The sequence below is a fragment of the Silene latifolia genome, chromosome 6, assembly GCF_048544455.1.
Source record: "Silene latifolia isolate original U9 population chromosome 6, ASM4854445v1, whole genome shotgun sequence".
NCBI classification, from domain to species: domain Eukaryota; kingdom Viridiplantae; phylum Streptophyta; class Magnoliopsida; order Caryophyllales; family Caryophyllaceae; genus Silene; species Silene latifolia.
In genome coordinates, this window is record NC_133531.1 from 34,585,175 (window position 1) to 34,595,989 (window position 10,815).

At 36.3% G+C, this 10,815-nt stretch overlaps 1 long non-coding RNA gene across 2 annotated transcripts; it reads left to right on the top strand.

Moving 5' to 3' along the window:
* Nucleotides 1–1,498: 1,498 nt before the first annotated feature.
* Nucleotides 1,499–8,220, top strand: LOC141658704 (uncharacterized). 2 transcript variants are annotated; one of them, XR_012549359.1, is made up of 3 exons: nucleotides 1,499–1,659; nucleotides 1,758–1,867; nucleotides 8,010–8,220. It is a non-coding gene; the product is annotated as an uncharacterized LOC141658704 (long non-coding RNA). The 2 variants fall into 2 exon arrangements; XR_012549358.1 differs by lacking the exon at nucleotides 8,010–8,220 and adding an exon at nucleotides 3,572–3,658.
* The last annotated feature ends 2,595 nt before the right edge of the window (nucleotides 8,221–10,815 follow it).

Below are 10,815 nucleotides of genomic sequence, written 5' to 3' on the forward strand. Positions count from 1 at the left end.
TCCCCCGTAAACCGGCTACTCGATCGAGTAGCTAAGGTACTCGATCGAGTGCCCCTTACTCGATCGAGTATCCACGTTACTCGATCGAGTACCCAACAGGTCAGAAACTATTTTAATCTCCAACTCGCCCTTACTCGACAGAGTAAGGCCTACTCGATAAAGTACCCAGAGACTCATAAATACGTAGTATTACATTGTTGGCATGATTAATGGTCGAAACTCATAAAGGTCAAACAACTATACTAGCGAAAGACGTTTTCCCAAAAGAAGATCTAGTTCCACTATGGGTTGCTTCAAATGTGGTGACAACGGTCACCAAATAAAAGAATGTCCTAAGTGAAATGACATCAAATCTAAAGAAAAGCGTGATTTTGCTAAAAGAGAATACAAGAATGAAGTAATGACAGCCATTTGGGGCATGTCCGATTCCGATGAGGACGATGTCCTTGAGGAAGAATTAGACGCCAAAATGTGCATCTCTTCTCAATCAATCAATGATGTTCCAAAGTCAACAAAGAAACAAAATGTCAAATGTCTTATGGCTCACTCCGTGAACCCAGATTCAGATTCAGATAATGAGGCATTAGTGGGAGGCAGCAACAATTGGTACTTAGATAGTGGATGCTCTCGTCACATGACGGGAGAAGAAAACCAATTCCTCTCGCTAGAAGCCTACAAAGGTGGCATGGTGACTTTTGGTGACAACAAACAAGGTGAAATCATTGGTATTGGAAAAGTTGGTAAGTTAAAGTCACTATGTATCGACAAAGTGTTGCTTGTCAAATGTTTGAAACACAATCTTCTAAGCATTTCACAATTATGTGATTGAGGTAACATTGTTGAATTTCATGCTAGTATATGTAGAATATTTGATGGTAAAACTAGAGAGTTAATTCTTGAAGGTAAGCGTGTCAAAGATGTGTACATGACTAACCTATGCTCATTGTCGGGTCAAACTTTGTCATGTATGAGTGTTCACAAAAATAACCCTTTGCTTTGGCATAAAAGGTTGGGTCATGTTAATGCTAAAACTGTAACACCCCGTAATTTCGGACCGTTAATATATTTCGGAAGTAATTTATTAATCAAGTAAAATTTGATATTAATGTATTTAAAGTAAAAATAATTCAAAGAAATATAATTTTATTATATTTTGAAGAAAAGTATTTATTTTGATAGTTTCAAAACGTTTAAAAATAGTTTAAACCGTGTAAAACTTTTTATTTCGAAATAAGGACATATCGAGAGGAAAATGATAATTCTTTTGAACATTGGGTAAACGATTTTGGATATGGGTCGTATGAGTATTCAATTTTCTTGTAATCTCGTGTTTAAGAATTTTGGTCTTGTCGGAATTTGCGTTTGACCAACGGTTCTAATTATTATCGAAACGAGCCAAAACCGACTCGTAAAAATCCCGACTAAAAACCCGCTCCTTCCTCCTTTCCTCTTCCCACCCGCGGCACCCCTTCCCCCTACCTTCCTTTTTTCTGATTTTTCTTACCAACATCCTCTTCCTTATGTTTTTAACAATTCCAAAACCAAAATCACCATTTTCATCTTAAAATTCAAGCAAAAATCACCATAACTTCCTCATTTCTTATCGGATTTTCACATAATTTATATTTTCGGAATCCTCTCTTCGAGATCTACCTCCTGGTATATTTTAATTTCAGTTTTCTTGATGTTGTTTTAAGACGAATTTTGGCATAATTTCGGTATTTATACTTATTATTGTGAATTTATTGTTTATTTAGGTGAAGAATTGGAAGACGAGTTTGGGGACTCGTATATTGTCGAAGATAGTGGTTAGTCGGCAGATTAGGGTTGGTTTTTAAGGTGCTAATTGCTCATTTTCTAGCTTAAGGTAACATATTTCGAGTTACTCGACGAATAATCGTCACATTCTTTGCTTTTTATATGTTTTTGTGATTTTTGTTTGAGTAGTAAATTTTCACATGATAAAATGGGTTGCATGCATGTCTAATATTTGTCTTTTGTTAGTTTAAGTTAACCATTTGTATATTATTGTTTAGAACAAATTTGGATGAGTAATTATTTGATGGGACAAATCCGCGGGTTGGCTGGAACGTGTCAGTACCGGACCGAGACATTTTCCAATGTTTCCAAAAATATGACAGATTGAACGGCGTCGAAAAATTAGGTGGTTTAGCCACTTGAATCACTCAATTCGGAGTCCGTATGAGTATTTGGCGTCGTTTTACCGAAAAATTTATAGAAAAGTTACTGTTCACAGACCCGCGGTACTGTTCACAGCAGTGAAACAGGCCCGTGACGGGCCGTGGCAGGCCCGTGCTTGGCCTGGGTTGGTCCGTTGCTTGTTTCGCGGTTTTTCATGCTTTGTTCATCACTTTAGGTTCATTAATGTTATAGTTAGAATAAGTAACATATGGTTAAACCTTTGAAATGAATAATGTTAATGGTAAAAATTATGTTTATATTGGTAGTTGCACATGTTAGGGTAGATTATAAAATGAAAATTGTAATGATTAGGCTCAAAATGAATTTTATAGCGATAATTGTAATGTTTTGATGATTGTGCCGAAAACTGAGCCTTGGTCCCTTTGGTGATTCGATGTCGATGTCAATTGTGTGATTTGTCGGCCATAATTTAACCCGTACCTATCGCAGGACTGGGGTTGCGGGTAAAAATTCGGTTGGATGAAGTTTTATATGAATTGGATAATCGGCCTTTTTCTTGTTTTAGGCCATTTATTATATTTTTATTTCACATGTGTAGTTAGTTGATTTGAGTAGCTTCTTATATTGTAGAAACGGCCTTAGATTCCCTAAAGCCTTTAATATTGTTAATATTGCTAGAAATGGTATTGGTATTAAATACTTTCTTGCAGGTTGTTGTGTTTGTCATAGATAGGTCTTTATAGTCTCTGACGAGTATATGTTCACTGCTTAATAGCCTTTGTGTTCCTGACTAGTGGATTTATATCCAAGTTGGGGCATGACCTCGTTACTTATTTTGATAGTAAGTGGTCAGCTTAAGTACTAGCCAACCCTTTGGTGGACTCCTTAGGATACTCACTTTGTTTTAGAAAAATTGTGGGTCTTGGGTGCGGTGGTGTGTATCCGCATGTCTAGGTCTCTTGTGATTTTAGGGTGGGGTTGTGTTGTGTCTTGGCCATGTTTTATTAATATTAACTTATTTGAGCCAAGATACCGGTTCGATTACCTTCCCTACCTCGTGGTATAGACTCGAGTTACAAAGTGACTATTGACCGTACTACGAACTTATGCATGTCTTTGATATATTGCCCTTTCTTGTATGGTGATTTTATGAATTGTAATAGGTGAGATGTAAGCCGGTTACAATTGATAAAGTTTGGATTACTAATTGTTATATGTTTCACATGCTAGTTTACTTTGGTTAGTTTAGGGGTCATAGGTTAGAATACATGATAATTAAATTGTTTATCATATTGTTTACATGTTACACTACATGTTACATTAAATATGACGTTTCGTGGCTGGGAGGACTCGAAGTTACTCCCCACTGAATTGGGGCTTTCGTGTTTGTATAAAATGCGATTGACAGGTGCTTGATGCTTAGTTGGGGTACACGGACGAGCTAGTGAGCAAAGGAACCTTGGACCTAGTTTGGCTATTTTTAGTAGTAAACCTTTTAACTTTTGGTTATGCATATATTTTGAAGGGACATATGTCTCCCTCTTTTAATTTGGTTTGTATCTCTATATTTTCTTGCCTTTAGCATAGTTATGTAAATTAGTTTGATAGAATTTACAGGTTTTGACACCCTCCTCATGGAGATGTTTGTGAATGGTTTAGGAAAATTTTAAAAATTACAGGTTTTATCTAGTTGAACCAATTACAAACATATCCTGTCAGTTTTTCTGTAAAATTTACGTGTTTTATTTAACGCTAGATTTAAGGGTGTCACAGTTGGTATCAGAGCATATTTGCTCCCGACGCACGTTTGTGCACCCCACCTAAAATCACTTGACCTTTAAATAATAAATTTGAGAGATGGGTAGGATGGGTAGAGTTAGGATATTTATGTGGTAGTCTGTTTGTGATTGCTATTTGTTAGGTTCTAACCAATGTTCTATTTTGCAAGATGGCTCTCCATGAAACGTTGATAATGCAATTAGTTATTAATTTTTGTGCCGTTGAAGCTATGTCCGTGATCTTACTCGTTGGTGACCAAGACTGAGTGGCCGTTGCCGAATGTTGAAGATTGGTTATGCCAAATCAAGAATGCTTCCACTTTCTTGATACTTCTTTTCGTATTCAGTGTATCTTACCTTAATCTTCCAATCTCGTGGTTTATTCGTCTTTTTTTTTAATTCCTCTTCTCTCGCCTTGGTAACTACTCTTCTATTCTTTCTCCCGATTCATCCTTGGTCCGTTTTCTTCTTATAATAAGAGTCCTTGTGGACACCTTCCTTTTATTCCGCAGGATAGTTCCCTTGTTCAAGAGAACCCGGTTTTGAGAGAATGTATCATTAGAGGGTGTGAACGAGTTGAGAAATTGATTGTTTAAGGTTTGAGTTGTATAGGAGAATATAACTTGGGATCCTTTGGTTAGTCTTGTTAGTTGTACTTAATATGAGAGCCTAGTGAGTTGAGAAACACCTTGGGATTTAGTTCTATTGAGAGCTTGTTTGTTATAGATGTTTGAGCATGGGTACTACCTTAGCACATAAGATGGAATGAACCTAAGCTACTTCATTTGAGAGTCTCGATATTTCTTGTGGAGAATCAAAGGAATGATAGTTAGCCCTAATCCTTGTAGGCCTTGAAAGGAATACAATAGGACATTGATGTTGCTTAATGGATTGGTATTGTACTTTGGAATTAGTTAGTTTGTTAAACCTTTTAAGTTGACCAAATCTAGTATAGAGTAGCCCTTGTTGACCTTTCGAAATTTGAGGACACGTGGTTGACCTTGTTAATCATATCTGGATTTGGGAATTTTGGTGGAATGTTGTTCGATGTAGTTCGTGAGTTCAAGGATGTGATTCCAATTTATGGTATCGGAGATTAGAAGTATTAAGTGGCGAGATGATGGAGTAGACAAGCTATGGTACTTGGGGATGACATAGTAAGTGAAGTTCAATGACGAGAATTGTAAAGGAGATACTTTGGGACATGGGTGGTAACAAATGAATTTGTGTGGTGAATTGATTTTGGCTCTTAGAACCAATTGAGTTGAGGAATACCTACCATTGTGGAGTCCTTGTTAGTCTTATAATTTGGTAGACTTTTGGGGCTTTGTTGAGCACCTTAGTGGTGTAACCTTATCATATCGATCATAAGCTTTGATGAGTGTTTGGTAAGCGGTAACCCTTTCATTGTGCCGCTTCTATTCTCCTTTCCTTCTCTTTAACGTTCGTTGAACCTTGTTTTTATGCCAAATTTTACGTATCTTCTTCTTGCCCGAGATATCTTCTTAACTCGAATACCTCTTATTTATGTCAACCGTTATCTTTACGGACCGACTCCTTAGTTTCTTAACTTGTCAGATTCATGCACCCTTCGAAAATGTTTTACCGTTTCTCAATTCCTTTATCACTCCTTATCTCCTTAGTATAGTTGGTACCTTATTGACCATGTTTACGGAGTTAGTGAGATGTGACTTGAGGATATAGGATTGACTAAGTAGTCGAGTTTGTGATTGGCTTCCATAATCACTTTGGAGATGAGGGTTTGATAATGTATATGTTACCGTGTGAGAAATGTTAAATGTGGGATTATTAGTTGGTTTTAGTGAGTGATATTGATTACTACTTGAGGTATGGTATGAAAGTGAGAGTAAGCTACTTTATTGGGAGGTTTTAGCACTTGTTTTGTAAACTAGAAAGGGTAATGGTATGGTTGACACCAATTGTTAGGCTAAGGAACATAATTTCAATTTATGGTTTTAGGAACTCTGAGGTGATAAAGTGTTGTTATAATTATGACCTTGTTCCTTGAGAATTTGATGGTAAGTAAGTTTAGGATATCAAATTTGAAAGAATACTCCTTGGGGATGTTGATGACCAGAATGGATTGGTGATGTGATTTGGTATTAGTTGACTCTTGAGAGTTCTTGAGTTAAGAGAGACTTAGTATTGAGAAGATTTTGTTAATCCTATAGTTTTATAGACCTTGAGGTCGCACCGAGTACTTGAGGTGATGGGACGGTGTTGTAGCTGAGTGTAGCTGAGTGTGGTTCCGCTTTTGGCAATCGTTAATAAATAAAAGGATAGAGGAACGTGAGATCCTATTGATTTTTCGGATTTTGGGGTTGGTATGTTACTACCTTGTTTTGAAATGAAAACCTTGTAGAATTTGAGGAACCCATAGTTGACACTAGTTGGATACGGATATAACTTTGTTGGAAGCCTTGACCTTAGGCTTGTGAAAGTTGTTTTGGAATGTTATTGTAAATTTGGACCTTATATTTAATCCTTTGAGGAATCTTTCTATTGGAAATGGGAATATTGTTGGGAAGTAGGATTGTGAACCTTTCTCGATGTACCGATCTTCCTAATTCGACCTCCGACAATTGTCATTCTTGCTATTCGCTTGTTCCGTTGTGTTCGCCTTTATGGAACTCATTTGACCTTTTGAGTAAAGCGTCTTGTTCGTTGACATCTTTATTGACTTCATCCAAAAATTCCACCTTTAAGAGTTCAATTCCTTCTTGTCTGTTGGGTGTGAGTTTCCTATCGCAACTTGCACTTCTCGTTCCCGAGTTGTTTTCCATCTTGCATAGGTTCTATATAGTTTGAGTAAACTTTTGGTTCATTTTTTTCTTAATTTGGAGTGAAATCTACAAATTGACCTCTTTCTATAACATTTGAAAATGATTTCTCACTCTCTTTCAACCCTAGTGTTCAATTGGATACCTAAGCTATTTCTCGTTTTGTGTAATGATTCCTTTTTCTTACTCCTTTTCCGCGGTACTAAGCCGTATTTAATCATAATTAGTAAAGATATTATTGTTATTATAGAACTTTAAACTAAAATTTTGAAAATGCTTTTATGATTTTCAATGGTTTTAACATTAGTGAATGTTAAATCTCGTTGTTGGAGACGTCCCAATAATGGGTTTTCTCATTTATTGGTGTAGAAATATTTTTATATCTTGATATGAATGTGGATGTTCTTGTCTGATCAACGAGAGTATCACCGTTTCATTGAAAAGATACCTATATTTTCTTATAACTATATTATTAAGATGTTGTTTACTATAATTTGTCCTTCTAAGTTTCGAGGGCGAAACTTTTTAAAAGGAGGGGTGATTGTAACACCCCGTAATTTCGGACCGTTAATATATTTCGGAAGTAATTTATTAATCAAGTAAAATTTGATATTAATGTATTTAAAGTAAAAATAATTCAAAGAAATATAATTTTATTATATTTTGAAGAAAAGTATTTATTTTGATAGTTTCAAAACGTTTAAAAATAGTTTAAACCGTGTAAAACTTTTTATTTCGAAATAAGGACATATCGAGAGGAAAATGATAATTCTTTTGAACATTGGGTAAACGATTTTGGATATGGGTCGTATGAGTATTCAATTTTCTTGTAATCTCGTGTTTAAGAATTTTGGTCTTGTCGGAATTTGCGTTTGACCAACGGTTCTAATTATTATCGAAACGAGCCAAAACCGACTTGTAAAAATCCCGACTAAAAACCCGCTCCTTCCTCCTTTCCTCTTCCCTACCCGCGGCACCCCTTCCCCCTACCTTTCTTTTTCTGATTTTTCTTACCAACATCCTCTTCCTTATGTTTTTAACAATTCCAAAACCAAAATCACCATTTTCATCTTAAAATTCAAGCAAAAATCACCATAACTTCCTCATTTCTTATCGGATTTTCACATAATTTATATTTTCGGAATCCTCTCTTCGAGATCTACCTCCTGGTATATTTTAATTTCAGTTTTCTTGATGTTGTTTTAAGACGAATTTTGGCATAATTTCGGTATTTATACTTATTATTGTGTTTTTATTGTTTATTTAGGTGAAGAATTGGAAGACGAGTTTGGGGACTCGTATATTGTCGAAGATAGTGGTTAGTCGGCAGATTAGGGTTGGTTTTTAAGGTGCTAATTGCTCATTTTCTAGCTTAAGGTAACATATTTCGAGTTACTCGACGAATAATCGTCACATTCTTTGCTTTTTATATGTTTTTGTGATTTTTGTTTGAGTAGTAAATTTTCACATGATAAAATGGGTTGCATGCATGTCTAATATTTGTCTTTTGTTAGTTTAAGTTAACCATTTGTATATTATTGTTTAGAACAAATTTGGATGAGTAATTATTCGATGGGACAAATCCGCGGGTTGGCTGGAACGTGTCAGTACCGGACCGAGACATTTTCCAATGTTTCCAAAAATATGACAGATTGAACGGCGTCGAAAAATTAGGTGGTTTAGCCACTTGAATCACTCAATTCGAAGTCCGTATGAGTATTTGGCGTCGTTTACCGAAAAATTTATAGAAAAGTTACTGTTCACAGACCCGCGGTAATGTTCACAGCAGTGAAACAGGCCCGTGACGGGCCGCGGCAGGCCCGTGCTTGGCCCGGGTTGGTCCGTTGCTTGTTTCGCGGTTTTTCATGCTTTGTTCATCACTTTAGGTTCATTAATGTTATAGTTAGAATAAGTAACATATGGTTAAACCTTTGAAATGAATAATGTTAATGGTAAAAATTATGTTTATATTGGTAGTTGCACATGTTAGGGTAGATTATAAAATGAAAATTGTAATGATTAGGCTCAAAATGAATTTTATAGCGATAATTGTAATGTTTTGATGATTGTGCCGAAAACTGAGCCTTGGTCCCTTTGACTGATTCGATGTCAGTCAATTGTGTGATTGGTCAGCCGCAATTTAACCCGTACCTATCGCAGGACTGGGGTTGCGGGTAAAAATTCGGTTGGATGAAGTTTTATATGAATTGGATAATCGGCCTTTTTCTTGTTTTAGGCCATTTATTATATTTTTATTTCACATGTGTGGTTAGTTGATTTTAGTAGCTTCTTATATTGTAGAAACGGCCTTAGATTCCCTGAAGCCTTTAATATTGTTAATATTGCTAGAAATGGTATTGGTATTAAATACTTTCTTGCAGGTTGTTGTGTTTGTCATAGATAGGTCTTTATAGTCTCTGACGAGTATATGTTCACTGCTTAATAGCCTTTGTGTTCCTGACTAGTGGATTTATATCCAAGTTGGGGCATGACCTCGTTACTTATTTTGATAGTAAGTGGTCAGCTTAAGTACTAGCCAACCCTTTGGTGGACTCCTTAGGGTACTCACTTTGTTTTAGAAAAATTGTGGGTCTTGGGTGCGGTGGTGTGTATCCGCATGTCTAGGTCTGCGCAGATTTTAGGCTAGGGTTGTGTTGTGTCTTGGCCATGTTTTATTAATATTAACCGCTGAGCCAAGATACCGGTTCGATTACCTTCCCTACCTCGTGGTATAGACTCCAGTTACAAAGTGACTATTGACCGTACTAAGAACTTATGCCTGTCTTTGATATATTGCCCTTTCTTGTATGGTGATTTTATGAATTGTAATAGGTGAGATGTAAGCCGGTTACAATTGATAAAGTTTGGATTACTAATTGTTATATGTTTCACATGCTAGTTTACTTTGGTTAGTTTAGGGGTCATAGGTTAGAATACATGATAATTAAATTGTTTATCATATTGTTTACATGTTACACTACATGTTACATTAAATATGACGTTTCATGGTCGGGAGGACTCAAGTTACTCCCCACCGAATTGTGGCTTTTCGTGTTTGTATAAAATGCGATTGTGGTGCTTGATGCTTAGTTGGGGTACACGGACGAGCTAGTGAGCAAAGGAACCTTGGACCTAGTTTGGCTATTTTTAGTAGTAAACCTTTTAACTTTTGGTTATGTATATATTTTGAAGGGACATATTTCTCCCTCTTTTAATTTGGTTTGTATCTCTATATTTTCTTGCCTTTAGCATAGTTATGTAAATTAGTTTGATAGAATTTACAGGTTTTGACACCCTCCTCATGGAGATGTTTGTGAATGGTTTAGGAAAATTTTAAAAATTACAGGTTTTATCTAGTTGAACCAATTACAAACATATCCTGTCAGTTTTTCTGTAGAATTTACGTGTTTTATTTAACGCTAGATTTAAGGGTGTCACAAAAACCCTTAATACTTTCAAGAAACTTGACCTAGTTGATGGCATGCCTAACATGAAATTTGAGTTTAAATCACTTTGTGATGATTGTGTTAGAGGTAAACAAGTTAAATGCTCCTTTAAATCCAAAAATTGTGTTAGCACTTCTCATGTCCTTGAACTTGTTCACATTGATTTATGTGGACCCATGCGTATTGTTAACAAGGGTGAAAGTCGTTATATTTGTGTGATTGTAGATGACCTTTCAAGATATGTGTGGCTACTTTTCTTAAGTTCCAAAGACCAAGCAATTGATGAATTCTTAATTTGGGTTAAAATGGTTCAAAACAAATTTGGTCTAAAACTCTCCATGCCAAACTCCCTTCCGCCAAGGTTCTCAACCACTTCTGGTCGAGGAAATAATCCTGGTCCAAGGTAGGCACTGTGGTGGTCAAGGGAGTATAGGCCGAAGAGGCCTCAAAAGAAGTCAACCTCTCTGCTAAACGCGTGGCAATGGCACCACAACTCAGAAATCTAGTGTCAGACGAGGCCATCAGAGCTAAACTAGTACACACAAAGGCAGGGGCACTAAAGGTGACAGGCTGTGACCGGGTGGGGTTAAGATAAGACACTAAGAGCATCAACTCACGTGAGTTTAA